The 11,848-nt window shown below is 40.2% G+C and overlaps 1 protein-coding gene across 4 annotated transcripts in view; it reads right to left on the reverse strand.

The window, feature by feature from the left end:
- RABGAP1 (RAB GTPase activating protein 1) overlaps window positions 1-11,656 on the reverse strand; it is a 188,934-nt gene extending 177,278 nt beyond the window's left edge. The window contains exon 1 of one of the 4 annotated variants that reach the window (XM_004716471.3): window positions 11,552-11,656. The gene's annotated coding sequence lies outside the window, so the exon portion shown is untranslated. Of the gene's footprint in view, window positions 1-6,998; window positions 7,027-11,551 lie in introns of those variants that run through there. The other 3 variants (XM_045290207.1, XM_045290206.1, XM_045290208.1) reach the window with 3 other exon arrangements.
- Between the last annotated feature and the right edge of the window lie 192 nt (window positions 11,657-11,848).

Here is an 11,848-nt window from a genome sequence, read left to right on the forward strand (position 1 = left end):
AAGGTAGAATTCGTGTCATGATAGTGGGAGCGGGGAGGAAACATTTAGGGACTAGAGGAAAGTTGTATTTTTCATCGTTGCTACATCGTACCCTGACTGGCTCATCTCCTCCCCGAGACCCCTCTGCAAGGGGATCTCCAGTGGAGGCCCGAATCCTTCTATTCTTTCATGAATGGAAGTATGTGTGTAAAAGGAAAAATAAAATGCTAAAAGTTTTTCAAAGCACAACAAAATTTAATTTGTTGCTGTGGTTAGTTGCCATGAATCAATTCTGATTCACAGAGACCCATGTTGGCAGAACAGAACAATGCCTTAGGGCAGTGGTTCTCAACCTTCCTGATGCCTCGACCCTTTCATACAGTTCCTCATGTTGTGGTGCCCCCAACCATAAAATTATTTTCGTTTCTACTTCATAACTGTAATTTTGCTAATGTTATGAATCAGGTGACTCCTATTAAGGATCATTCGACCCCCAAAGGGGTCGCAACCCATAGGTTGAGAACCGCCGCCTTAGGGTTTTCAAGGCTGTAACATTTCTTAGGGCCTGTCTGCTGAGTTTAACCACGTTTATCACCCTTTAGTTAAGGCAAAGTTAGCTCTAATTTTACAAATGAAGAAATTGAGTCTCAAAATCATTAAATCTCTTAACTTCAGTCACACACTAAATAAGCATAGCACTAGGGATAATCCTTATCTTTTGGACACCAAAGTTTATAATCTGCCCACTAATGAGAGGTACAAGTGGTATGACACAAGGATGAACTCACCTAAAACAATGCAATACCTTTGCAAATGAATAAATAAAACCAGAGTAGGGAGGAAAGGTGAATCACTAACATGATAGTGCACACATGTTAATCATGGTGAAAGGAAAGGTAATACACAATGTGGAGTTAAGACACCACAACATGACCAAGGTAAAGGAAGACTAAGGTAGAGGTATGCAAGAATAAAGGGCAACTTTGCTAATGCTATACCCTAATCCTACAACAGTATTACGATTTTAGTATATGTGCTGCCGAAGCAAGCACAGCAACAGTATTACAAACAGTACCTTGTGAGTAGATATACAGGTAAGTATGTATGTATGCATAATAAGTGAGGGAGGTCATATATAGGTATGGCTGAGGATGTTTCTACATACATAGATGTAAATACCGCATGCATACTTTTACATGTAATAGAGCATACATGGGGCGGGGTTAAAGAAACTACTTAAACATTAACACTGAACAAATGGACTTGACAGTTAAGGACTACAGTCTCAGGGGACAGCTGAGTCAGCTGGCAAAATACCGTTCATGAAGCTAATGTTCTACATCTTATGCTGGGGAGTAGTATCTGTGATTCTAAAAGCTTGTTACTCACCATATAAAGCACAATTATTGGTCTTTTCCTGCCTGAAACTAAGAATGAAGAAAACCGAAGATTCAAGTATGCAATTAAGCTAATGACCCACATTAACCACAGCTGCCTCTAACCTAAAACCAGAAGAACTAGATGGTCTCCAGCCATCACTAAAGTTCATGGTCACCAAGACCACAACAGACGTCCCAGTGAAAGTAGGGAAAATGTAGAACAGACCACATTTACTGGTCTGGAACAGACCCAAAGACGACATTCTAACTTACAAGTTCCATCACTCAAAGTGGCCACTTCTCAGGCAAATAATCAGTCAGTATATAAAATAAACAATAACACCCATGAAGAATTCGCTCCGTAGAACAATAAGCTATCTGCACCCAAAACGGTAACATTTGCCCAATTCCAAAGATGAGAAGGCAGGGAGGGACAGGAAAACTTGATGAATGGAAATGAGGATACAAGGAGGAAATAGAGCTTAATAATACATGGAGGGGCTGCATCTAAAGTCTTGAAGCAGTGGTTCCCAACCTTCCTAATGCCAAAAAGCGACCCTTTTAATACAGTTCCTCTGTTGTGGTGACCCCAACCATAAAATTATTTTATTGCTACATCATAACTGTCATTTTGCTACTGTTATGAATCGGGCAACCCTTGCAAAAGGGTAATTTGACCACCAAAAGGGTCGGGACCCACAGGTTGAGAACCACTGTCATAGAAGTTTATGTACGAATTATTCATAGGAAAACTAATTTGCTATGCAAACTTTCAACTAAAGGACAAAATAGTTGCCACACCTCCAATAAAGAACACAAACAAAACAAACAGGCTTGAGAGTACACAGGGTGGGGTATGAAGGGAGGGCATAGGATTCCAATATCTTTAAATTTAATTTTTCCATTAACTTTTTGCAGTGTGTGTGTATGGTTTTCCCATGCTCCTGTGGATATTTCAGGAAGCACCACTCTAACTTTTACCAAAACAAGGCATGCTGGCTTTATGCCATCTCAACATAATATCTCTAAAACTAAATATTTAAATTGTTATTTGAATGTTGTTTCCACAATAGAAACGTACTCCTGGGAACAAAGGGAATGTTAGCTTAATGTTAATGTACTACTCACTTAGAGGTCAAATTTTATTTCTGACCTTGCTAGAAGATTTTAAAAAAAAGAGCATCCTGGTCTTTATATTTTCCAGAACAGATTTCTAAAGCCTAATATAATTTACATTAGCATTAAATAAATAGTGAAATGAGTAAAAGCACGGCCTGTACAAGATTTTTCCTCTTTTTAAGAAACAAATTAATATAGTTATTTCTCAGACAGCCAAGAAAATCAATCTATTCTAGACAACCAACCTGTTTAGACTCAGATCTGAAATGTTTGCAACATTCATTTCTTTCATCTATGTGACCTGAATATCAAAGCAAATCATTGAAGAGATTAGCAAAGCCTAAAATAAATGCAATATATAGTTTCTTTTTCCAATGACATGTTTGATTTTCAGAGGAGTGAATATGCAAACCATGAGTGATTAAAAGAAGAGAAACATGTTTTTTGAGGCTGCTGATAGAAGGCCCTGGTTCATGGTCCCTTACGGAAAGGAGGATATTTAGTAAGCATTTGGGATAGAGGGTGGACAGTGAACAGCATCCTGACTGCGCACCTTCATTCCCACTACTGTAAATAAGCACTATGTAAGAAGAAACAAAATTCAAATATTTAATTCCACAGATGTTTTAAAACTATATCCGAAATTATGTTTCACTTACCACCAAAGGACAAATACATAAAAATTTTAAAACAGGATTATTTCCGTTAAGGGATGATTTTTGTATTAGCTTGAGGTCTTTGATATTTTAAATGTTCTCAAAGAAAAACATTCTCCTATCAATTATTTTTCCTGATACAAAGGTCATCAGGGAAACAAGATTATAACCATATGTTGTTGATTATAATTACCAAATAGGAAAAAAATGAGCAAAAAATAGTTCTTTACAAGCCACGTTATGATTAATAACATGATGTTAGAGATAAGTGGAGCAAGAACTTAAAAACAAATTCGATGTTAGAGTTACCCAAGGAACTAATCTGTGAATGTAATGTAAAAAATGTTAGATTTTAATATGAAAAAAGTTTTCTCTCCACAGAGATTTATAGATCTCAAGCACTGGTTTGTAACACAAATGTTGATGAAAGCACAACGTGAAATATGAAACCACCAGGCATAAAGTCTTGAAGAGGTTCAAACTCCCAAATTTGGCAGCAAAGACACGCAAAATTAGAGAAGACAGCCCTTCTCATGGTTTAGAGTCAAGGTAATACAAACTCATGTCAATATGCTCCTTGTGTTTTAGAGTCAAGGTAACACAGTATTTATGTCAAACAAGAACTTTAAAATAGGCTTAGGGCTTTATTGTAGTTATTAGTAATCAACAGAAAAGGGGATTTTTTCGATGAGTTAGGTCATAGAGCCCTTTTTATAATAGAAAAAAGTATCCCAAAAAAGTCCCACCCAAACAGCAAACTGATGATTACTACTAAGTATTATTGGCTGATTTGGAAAGGTGAGGAATACTTCCAGGCTAAATCCTATAAACTTGTTCATGGTATGCACATCATCATCTCTGCACAGGAAGAGACACATGACTGTTAGGGCTAAAAGTAGCTATTATTTCATGTTTCAATGAGTAACTACCCTACATTATTATGGATCAACAAAACCGGTGTGGGGAAAAACAAACAGGCACACCGTTTCTTTTTTTTATGCAGTTTCTTAAAAAAGAAAATTGCAGTTGTGTTGATAAGAAGTGTTTGTTTTCTTTCAAGTAAAGCACAGACATTGAGTCCTTAGTCTAAGATTTTGTTTCTTCAAGATATGGCAATGCATCAAGGCAATTAAATATAAAACATTAGCATGCCATGCATGCCTACTATGTTTTAAGAATTTTGATTATTTTCTCACTTCCAATAAGTGGATTCTGTCTCATAGCAACACTATGGGACAAAAGTAGAAAAGTCCTTCTGAATTTCTAAGGCTGTAAATATTTATGCAAACAGAAAGCCTCATCTTTGTACCATGGAGAAGCTGGTGGTTTTGAACAGCTGACCTTCCAGTTAGCAGTTCAAGTCAACCCACTATACCACCAGGCCCCTATTTAATGACAACACTTAAATTCAATCTCTAAGAGATTATTTGTTTAATATCATATATTCAACATGCTTGCAAATAGTCTAAAGATATCTACCTAGTCATAGTGAAAAGTCACAAACATTATGGACAGTATAATCACCAACGGGGCCACTAGAGTCAGAACTCACAAAGCAACAGTGAGCTTGGTTTGGTGGACACGGCAAAACGTTAGTTCTAGAGCTCAGTAAAGACATTCAACAGTAGCATTCTGAAGTCTTTATTTAAGAGAGATCACTGTTAAAATGGTTACTGTGAAATGATGAGACCTTTGAAGTGGTTTTACTTTGGCTGGAAATATACTCAATAAAGAATCTCAGCTGCCAAATTCAGTTACATGGTGGAAAACCATGTCCTCTCCAGCAGATAATGTGCCTAATACCCTTCTTCAATATGCAGGAGATAAGACTCAGGTATTCTCACTTTCACAGAGTCCCAAACAAAAGTAACATTTCATCCAGATTAAACACTTACAGCAACAACCTAATGCTATGCTGAAAAATGTCAAAATCATATAGTTGATGGGTTAACTTTTCAGACAAATATGTGCCTTACTAACACCAATGCTTTGAGTTAATTAACTATAAACGGAGTATAAAACTGAAAAGATGAACAGGAAATGTACCATAACATAGCAATGGTTCAGCCTTAAATATGAATTTGGGTTAACAGTTAGTATTCCAGGAGCCCTGGTGGTGCTGATGGGTACGTTAAGTGTTGGACTGCTAACCACAAGGTTGGCGGTTCAAATTTACAAACTGGCGTCACAGGAGAAAAGTTAAGGCTATCTGTTTCCCTAAAGATTTATAGCCCCAGAATCCCTATATAGTCAACTAGGCGTTGGAATCAATTCCCTGGCAGAGGGTATATAACAGCTACATATGTATTTTAAATGTTGCATAAATTCACTCACTGACATGGAGCAGATTCAGAGTCATGGCAACTCAAAAGAACAGTATATAACCAGTGCCTCTGGAGGGTTCCAAGACTGCGACTCTTTATAAGTGCAGAATGTCTAATCTTTGTTCCCAGGAGCAGCAGTTAGTGGTTTTGAACTGCTGATCTTGATGTTAATAGCACAATGCTTAACCCTCACACCACCTGGGCTTTTTGTCAGGTGGCACAGTGGTTAAGAGTTGCACTAACACAGTATACAAATCAATCATGGACTCCAATTTTGTTAACACAAACAAATGTACAAAGTAAAAACCTAAAGAACTTTCTTCCCTATTCATTTTCAGTTTTTATAAGTTAGCTCTACTAAAAAGCCTTCGAAATACATTAAAGTATGACTCGAAACAAAATTTAGGCAACAGGTCCTTCAGTTTTTAAAAAGTTGCATGTACACTTCCTTGGTTCCTAAGTTCTTTGGTTCATACTTGGTTCAAGCTTTTCAAACATCAAGTTATTAAGTTCCATTCATCCGCCATCAAACACACACGCACAGAAATGATTTACTATAGCAGTCACAAATATGTGAATATGTAGGCGTTTTATGGATGAAAATATCAAATGCATTATAAAGCCCTGACCTTGACAGCCACTTAAAAAAAGGGCAAACGCTAAAAAAAATCCCAGACTCAAGTTGGAACGTGATTTTAAATGGAACAGCAAGACAATTAACTTAAAAAGCAGTCTCCCGGGACATTAATAGCATAAAGGAAGCCCCGAGATAGATATAGAGATGCTCCTAAGAGCAGGAGCAGGTGGTAAATACAGTCTGGATGGTAGTAAAGAATAGGGTATAGCACTACCGAACAGTGGACAGCGAACTGCTCCCCTGAAGGTTACTGAGAATTCAAAGAGAACAGCAATGAGATATTGGGGTTTAGACGCTGCAAGCAGATGGCAAGAGTAGAATGCCAGGGGTTTTTAAATTACAGCCAGAGGAAATGAGACAGAAATACCAACACGAGATGGCAGAGCGACACTGAAAGAAAGCAAGTCTTTCAAATTAGGCGCAGCCCAGGGATCCAACCTAAGGCCCAGACCAGTCTAAGCAGATACAGACCGAGGGGCAATAGGGAGACATGGGGAGAAACTGAGGCGGAGGGGCGGTCAGATTCCAAAATAGGATTAGGGGGGGAAACGTGAAAGCCGGGACAAACAAGCTTTGTAAAGGGGAGGTGGGAGGTGAGAGAGATGGCCTTACAGACAACACTCGGAAGATAGACACTCACCCAGACAGGGGGAACCGGTTTGGGCAGGGGCTCGGCAAGCACTCCCGCTTGCGCATGCGCACTCTTCCCCCCTTCTCAGCTCCCCCTCCCCCCAATCACTGCTCCCCTCAAAATTCGGCCCGTCGAGGGAGCAGACCTCAGCCTCACAGGCCAAGCCCCGCGGAATGCGAAAACAGCCTGGTTCCCGCAGGAGCCTTCGGGAGATTTCCCCCCAAAGGTTGGTGGTTTGGAGGGTGGGGGAGAAGAGGTGAAACGCTGCCCTACCCGTCCCGCCGTCTGCCGTTAGCCGTCCCGGAGGCTCCGCCGCCTTAGCCTCCAGAGCCACACTCCCCCCGCCTCCTCCCCCCGCCCCTCAGCCCTCCTCTCACGTGAGGGAGGCTTCTTCCGCTCTCCGCCCCGCCCCCTGCCCTCTCTCATAGGGCAGCAACTCAGTCGAGAGGCTGCATTGGACCAAAAGCAGGCGAGGAGGAAGAGGCGGGCCCTCTTTTCCTCGAAACTCCGCCTCGGTTTTTAGACCGTCTAGCTCCTTTGCGCTTGCGTGGAGCTTGCAGTCTGCAAGACATCGGGGCGACTAAAAGTAACTGTGACAAGCACTTGGCTAGAAGGCCGCCAGTAAGTAAGGGCTCAGTTGGGTTCGGCTACCTGCTGAACCTCAAAAGAATTACCGCTCCAAAGAGTGTAGTCGGTGATGGGGCAGAGATTCATCTTTCAATGCTCACCAAGTGCTGTTTGGAAAGTGGAACTTCACAGTGTGACAGGAATAGTGTTAGGTCCTTTTATGGGATCTTATTTTGGCTTTACCACAAACCTCTGGAAATTGTATGATTTTCTTGGACTTACAAAGGAGCAGGCCTAAGTTACAGATTAGAATGTAAAAGTCAAAACTGTCTACAGCACAGCTAGCTGACCCAAGGTTGTTTTGAAATGTTACTTGAATATGGGCTGAGATTTGATTAAAATTCATTCAAAAGTGAATTATGGAGTAAAAGCAGTATCATGCTGTTTAAAGTCCTGGTCCTTAAAACGCCTGACCCAAGCCATGGAATTTTCAATCACCTCGTATGCACAAGAAAGCTGGACAATGAGTATGACCAAAAAAATTGATGGATGCATTTGAATTATGATGTTGGGAGAAGAATAAGGAACACACCATGGATTGCCAGAAGCACAAATTTGTCTTAAAAGTACAACCAAAATGCTCCTTCATCTCACCACTTTTGACATGTTATCAAGTGACTAGTCTCTATCGGGAAATCATTCCTGGTAGAGGGTCAGCAAGAGTTAGACTGGTGAAGGGGATGGAGGGAGAGTGGCTCCAGCAATGGGTGCAAGCATAGCAGTGGTGGTGAAGATGGTGCAGAACCAGACAGTTTCATTCTGTTGTACTGAGTTGGAACCCACCATGTGGCCTCTAACAACAACAAAGTCCCTGTATTTCATGACTTTAAAATGTAATTTGGGGGGAATGGATATATACATAACAAAAACCATGATTACTGGTGGTAATAATCATGGATAATGACTACTTCGGCCTTTAATAAATTAGAAATTCAACAGATTTTCCTTACTCATTCCCTTTATTCAAATAGCATATGCTCTTACCCTGATGAATGAGTTATTTGAAATGTTTTAGGGGATAACTTATCCAAATCAATCAGGGAAAAACTAAGAAAAAGGTGTGCTGTTGTAGTCCCTCCTTGGAATTTGTCTGCTTCATAGCTTTTGTTTCTTTTGGCATAATATGGTTAAATAATAACTACCACACACATTATAAAGTGTTTAATATTGTTTATAAAAAAGTACAAATCCCCGGGAATCCTGCCACCCTATAACATTTTTAATAGTTTATATTCTTTTGTGTATTTCTTTTTGTTGTTGTTGTTGTTGAACAACAAAAAAGGAAATTTATTACCTGTAAACGGTACGGTAGTAGTTGTCATCACAAACCAGCATACACAGACAAACTGAATCATACAGTATCAAGAATTTCTTGTTACTACCATTATTTCCATGTACAACAATCTATGATACATTTACTCATAATCTGTGGTACATTTTCGCACACTTCCTGTCTGCTCCGGCTGCGCTGCGGCGTCTGCCACTACCATCTAGAGTCCAGAGTTAATGGTAGCTTGGGGGTGGGGGGTGGCTTATTATCGGGAGGCCTCATGTTTGGGGAGGTCTTATTTTCAGGGGATGTCTTATATTTCAGGGAGAGGCAAAACTGTTAAGTAGGTCTTATTTTGTGGGGATGTCTTACTTTCGGGGAAACATGGTAGATGAGTCAACTGAAAATACTATTGCTTGAGTAAGGAGTACCTTAGTCCTCAAAGGAACATCTTTGCTTTTCAATATTCTAAGGAGGGCTTGAGCATCAGATTTACCTAATGTAACATATTTTGATCTCTTGACAGCTGCTGCCATGAGCATTGTGTATCCAAGCAAGACAAAATCCTTGACAATTTCAATCTTTTCTTCATTTATCATGATGTCACCTGTCAATTAGTCAGGATTTTAGTCTTCTTTACATTGAGCTATAATCCATACTGAAGACTGCAATCCTTGATCTTCATCAGCAGATGTTTCACATCTTCCTCACTTTCAGCAAGCAAGGTTGTGTTATCTGCATATCACAGATTGTAAATGAGCCGTCCTCCAATCCTGATATCATTCTTCATATAATCTAGCTTCTCTGATTATTTGCTCAGCGTACAAATTAAATAAGTATGGCGAGAACATACAAGTCTGATGCACACCTTTCCTCATTGTTAACCAGGCGGTATTTCCTTGTTCTGTTCTCACAGCTGCCTCGTGCCCCATGTATACATTCCGCATGAGCACAATGAAGTGTTCTGGAATTCCCATTCTTCTTTTGTGTATTTCTTGATTCATATATACATTCATATATTCATATATATTCACATATGCCAAATCTGTCAATCTTAACATTTTTGTAAATAAAAATTTTATTGAAGAATCATGTACATACCTTATTTAAAAATAGAAAATACAGACAAGTAAAAAATGAAAACACATTCCTACTACCCAGAGATCATAACTGCTAATACTTTAGTGTATACCTGCTGTGTGAGTATATATTTTTTCCAACATGAGATCATATAATTTAGTAATCTGCATTTTTCCATCTACAAAAGCTACCTTTTCATTTCAGTGAATTTTCCTCTCTTCTGGTTTCTAGATCATATTTAAAAATTGTCAATCCAAATATATCCTTTGGATTCTATTGATCAGGAATATAATCCAAATCAGCACCTAAATCAGCACCATGTCGTTTTCTTCTCATCTAATGCCTAACCAAAAAACACTGGTGACATAGTGGGTTGGTTACTTGTTGAGCTGCTACCAGCAAGGTTAGCAGTTCAACTCCACTAGTCACTCCACAGGAGAAAGATGAGGCTTTCTGCTCCCGTAAAAATGTACAGATTCAGAACACCCTAGGAGGCAGTTTTACTCTGTCCTATAGTGTCTCTCTGAGTTAAATAGACTTCATGGCAGTGAGTTTGATTTTGGCTTTCAAATACCTAAGTTTTGTCTACCCAAATATATTTACAGCTGACTTTCTCAATCAGTAACCAGCCCAGGATTCCATGTGACTGCTATGTCCCCTTAAGTCTTTTTAAATCTAGTACTTAAGAGGGAAAATTAAAAGACAATGATTTATCGATGAGGCAGGCTGCTTTAAGGGAAATTTTTCCTATCTCAATGACCAAAAGGTCATTGAGTTTCTCTGGACCCTGAATTTCCCAGAACTGAAAATTTCATAAGACTCAATGGACTCAAGTCAACATTTTGGGTTGGCACACATCATAATATAGCACCCATCTGTGATGCTGTGTTAAACTCCGAGTTACTTAATTAAATGCAAGACATAGCATCAAGTTAACACATCATTTGTGATGTTACTGTTTACCACAGAACTAGTGATGACAAGTTGTTTTTATCGTGCACTCCTTTTGTAATATAGACTTTATACAACCCATTCCAGTATTTACTAAAACTATTTATCTTAATGTCTTATACGTTTTCAAATATGCTCCACTCATTTACAGTGAACAGCTTTGTACTTCAGAATATATAGCAAATATATATGGAGGTAGAATATGGAGTTGTTGTTGGAGCCAGAACGGGAAGATCTTTAAGGCTAAAATAAGGAAAATTACTTTCCAACTATAGAAAGAGGGTGCCCTAACGTGACATCAGATAAGCATTTCTGGTTTTTTTAAAAATGTCCATTGTAACCGTGGAGGAGGCAAAACAGGGCAGATAGAACAATTTGGAGGCTACCAAACAAGGAAGGTTTAAACTACGGCGGTACAAAGAGAAAAAGTAAACAAGATTTGAGTTTTTTAAAGGAAATTGTCAGTGAGCAATTGGACTGGGGAGGAAAAGAAGGGAAATGTCTCTAGAGCAAGACTCAAGTTTTCTGGTTCTGGAGACTACGTAGAAGATGACATTTACCAAAACAAGATCCACAGAAGATCAGAAGCAGGTTTGGTGATGAACTTGAGATAATTGAGAGATACATTAATAACGGGACAACCATTTGAAGATGTCTTCTAGGCAGTAGGATCTAGAGCTCAGGAGAGCTGTCTGGGGGCGAGAGAGATTTGTGAATGGTCAGCACATAGGAAATATTCGAAGACACGGGTAGGCAGAGAGTGCACAAGGAGGAGGGTGACCACTGAGACAGAATCGCTGGGAAACACCAAATCCCCAAAGCAAAGGAAGTAACTACGCCTTCAGCTTTCCGGGCCCCCGTCCCGGTGAGTCCACAGCCCCAGACGGGAGGGACTTACCGAGGCGTAAGCGCGAAGGCGCCCTTGAGGCCCACGCAGTTAGTAGACGCAGAGGTCCAGCTCTAGAGCAGCCGCTGAGAACGGGGCCCGGGGCAGTTGGCAGAGCACGTCAGCACGGAGCCCCGTCGCCATGGAACCGCCGCACCTACTACCAGCTACCAGGGACACCTGCCCTGCAGCCGCGGCCAGCGCTCGGCGCGTGCTCCGCCCACAGCGCTGAGAGCACCTCCCGGGGAGCCCGTCGCCCTCCGAGCATTCCGATTGGCGGAGAAGACCATGGGACCTGGAAGTTGTCTT

The sequence above is a fragment of the Echinops telfairi genome, unplaced genomic scaffold (assembly GCF_000313985.2).
Source record: "Echinops telfairi isolate 266 unplaced genomic scaffold, ASM31398v2 ScPeMD7_32;HRSCAF=126, whole genome shotgun sequence".
NCBI lineage: Eukaryota > Metazoa > Chordata > Mammalia > Afrosoricida > Tenrecidae > Echinops > Echinops telfairi.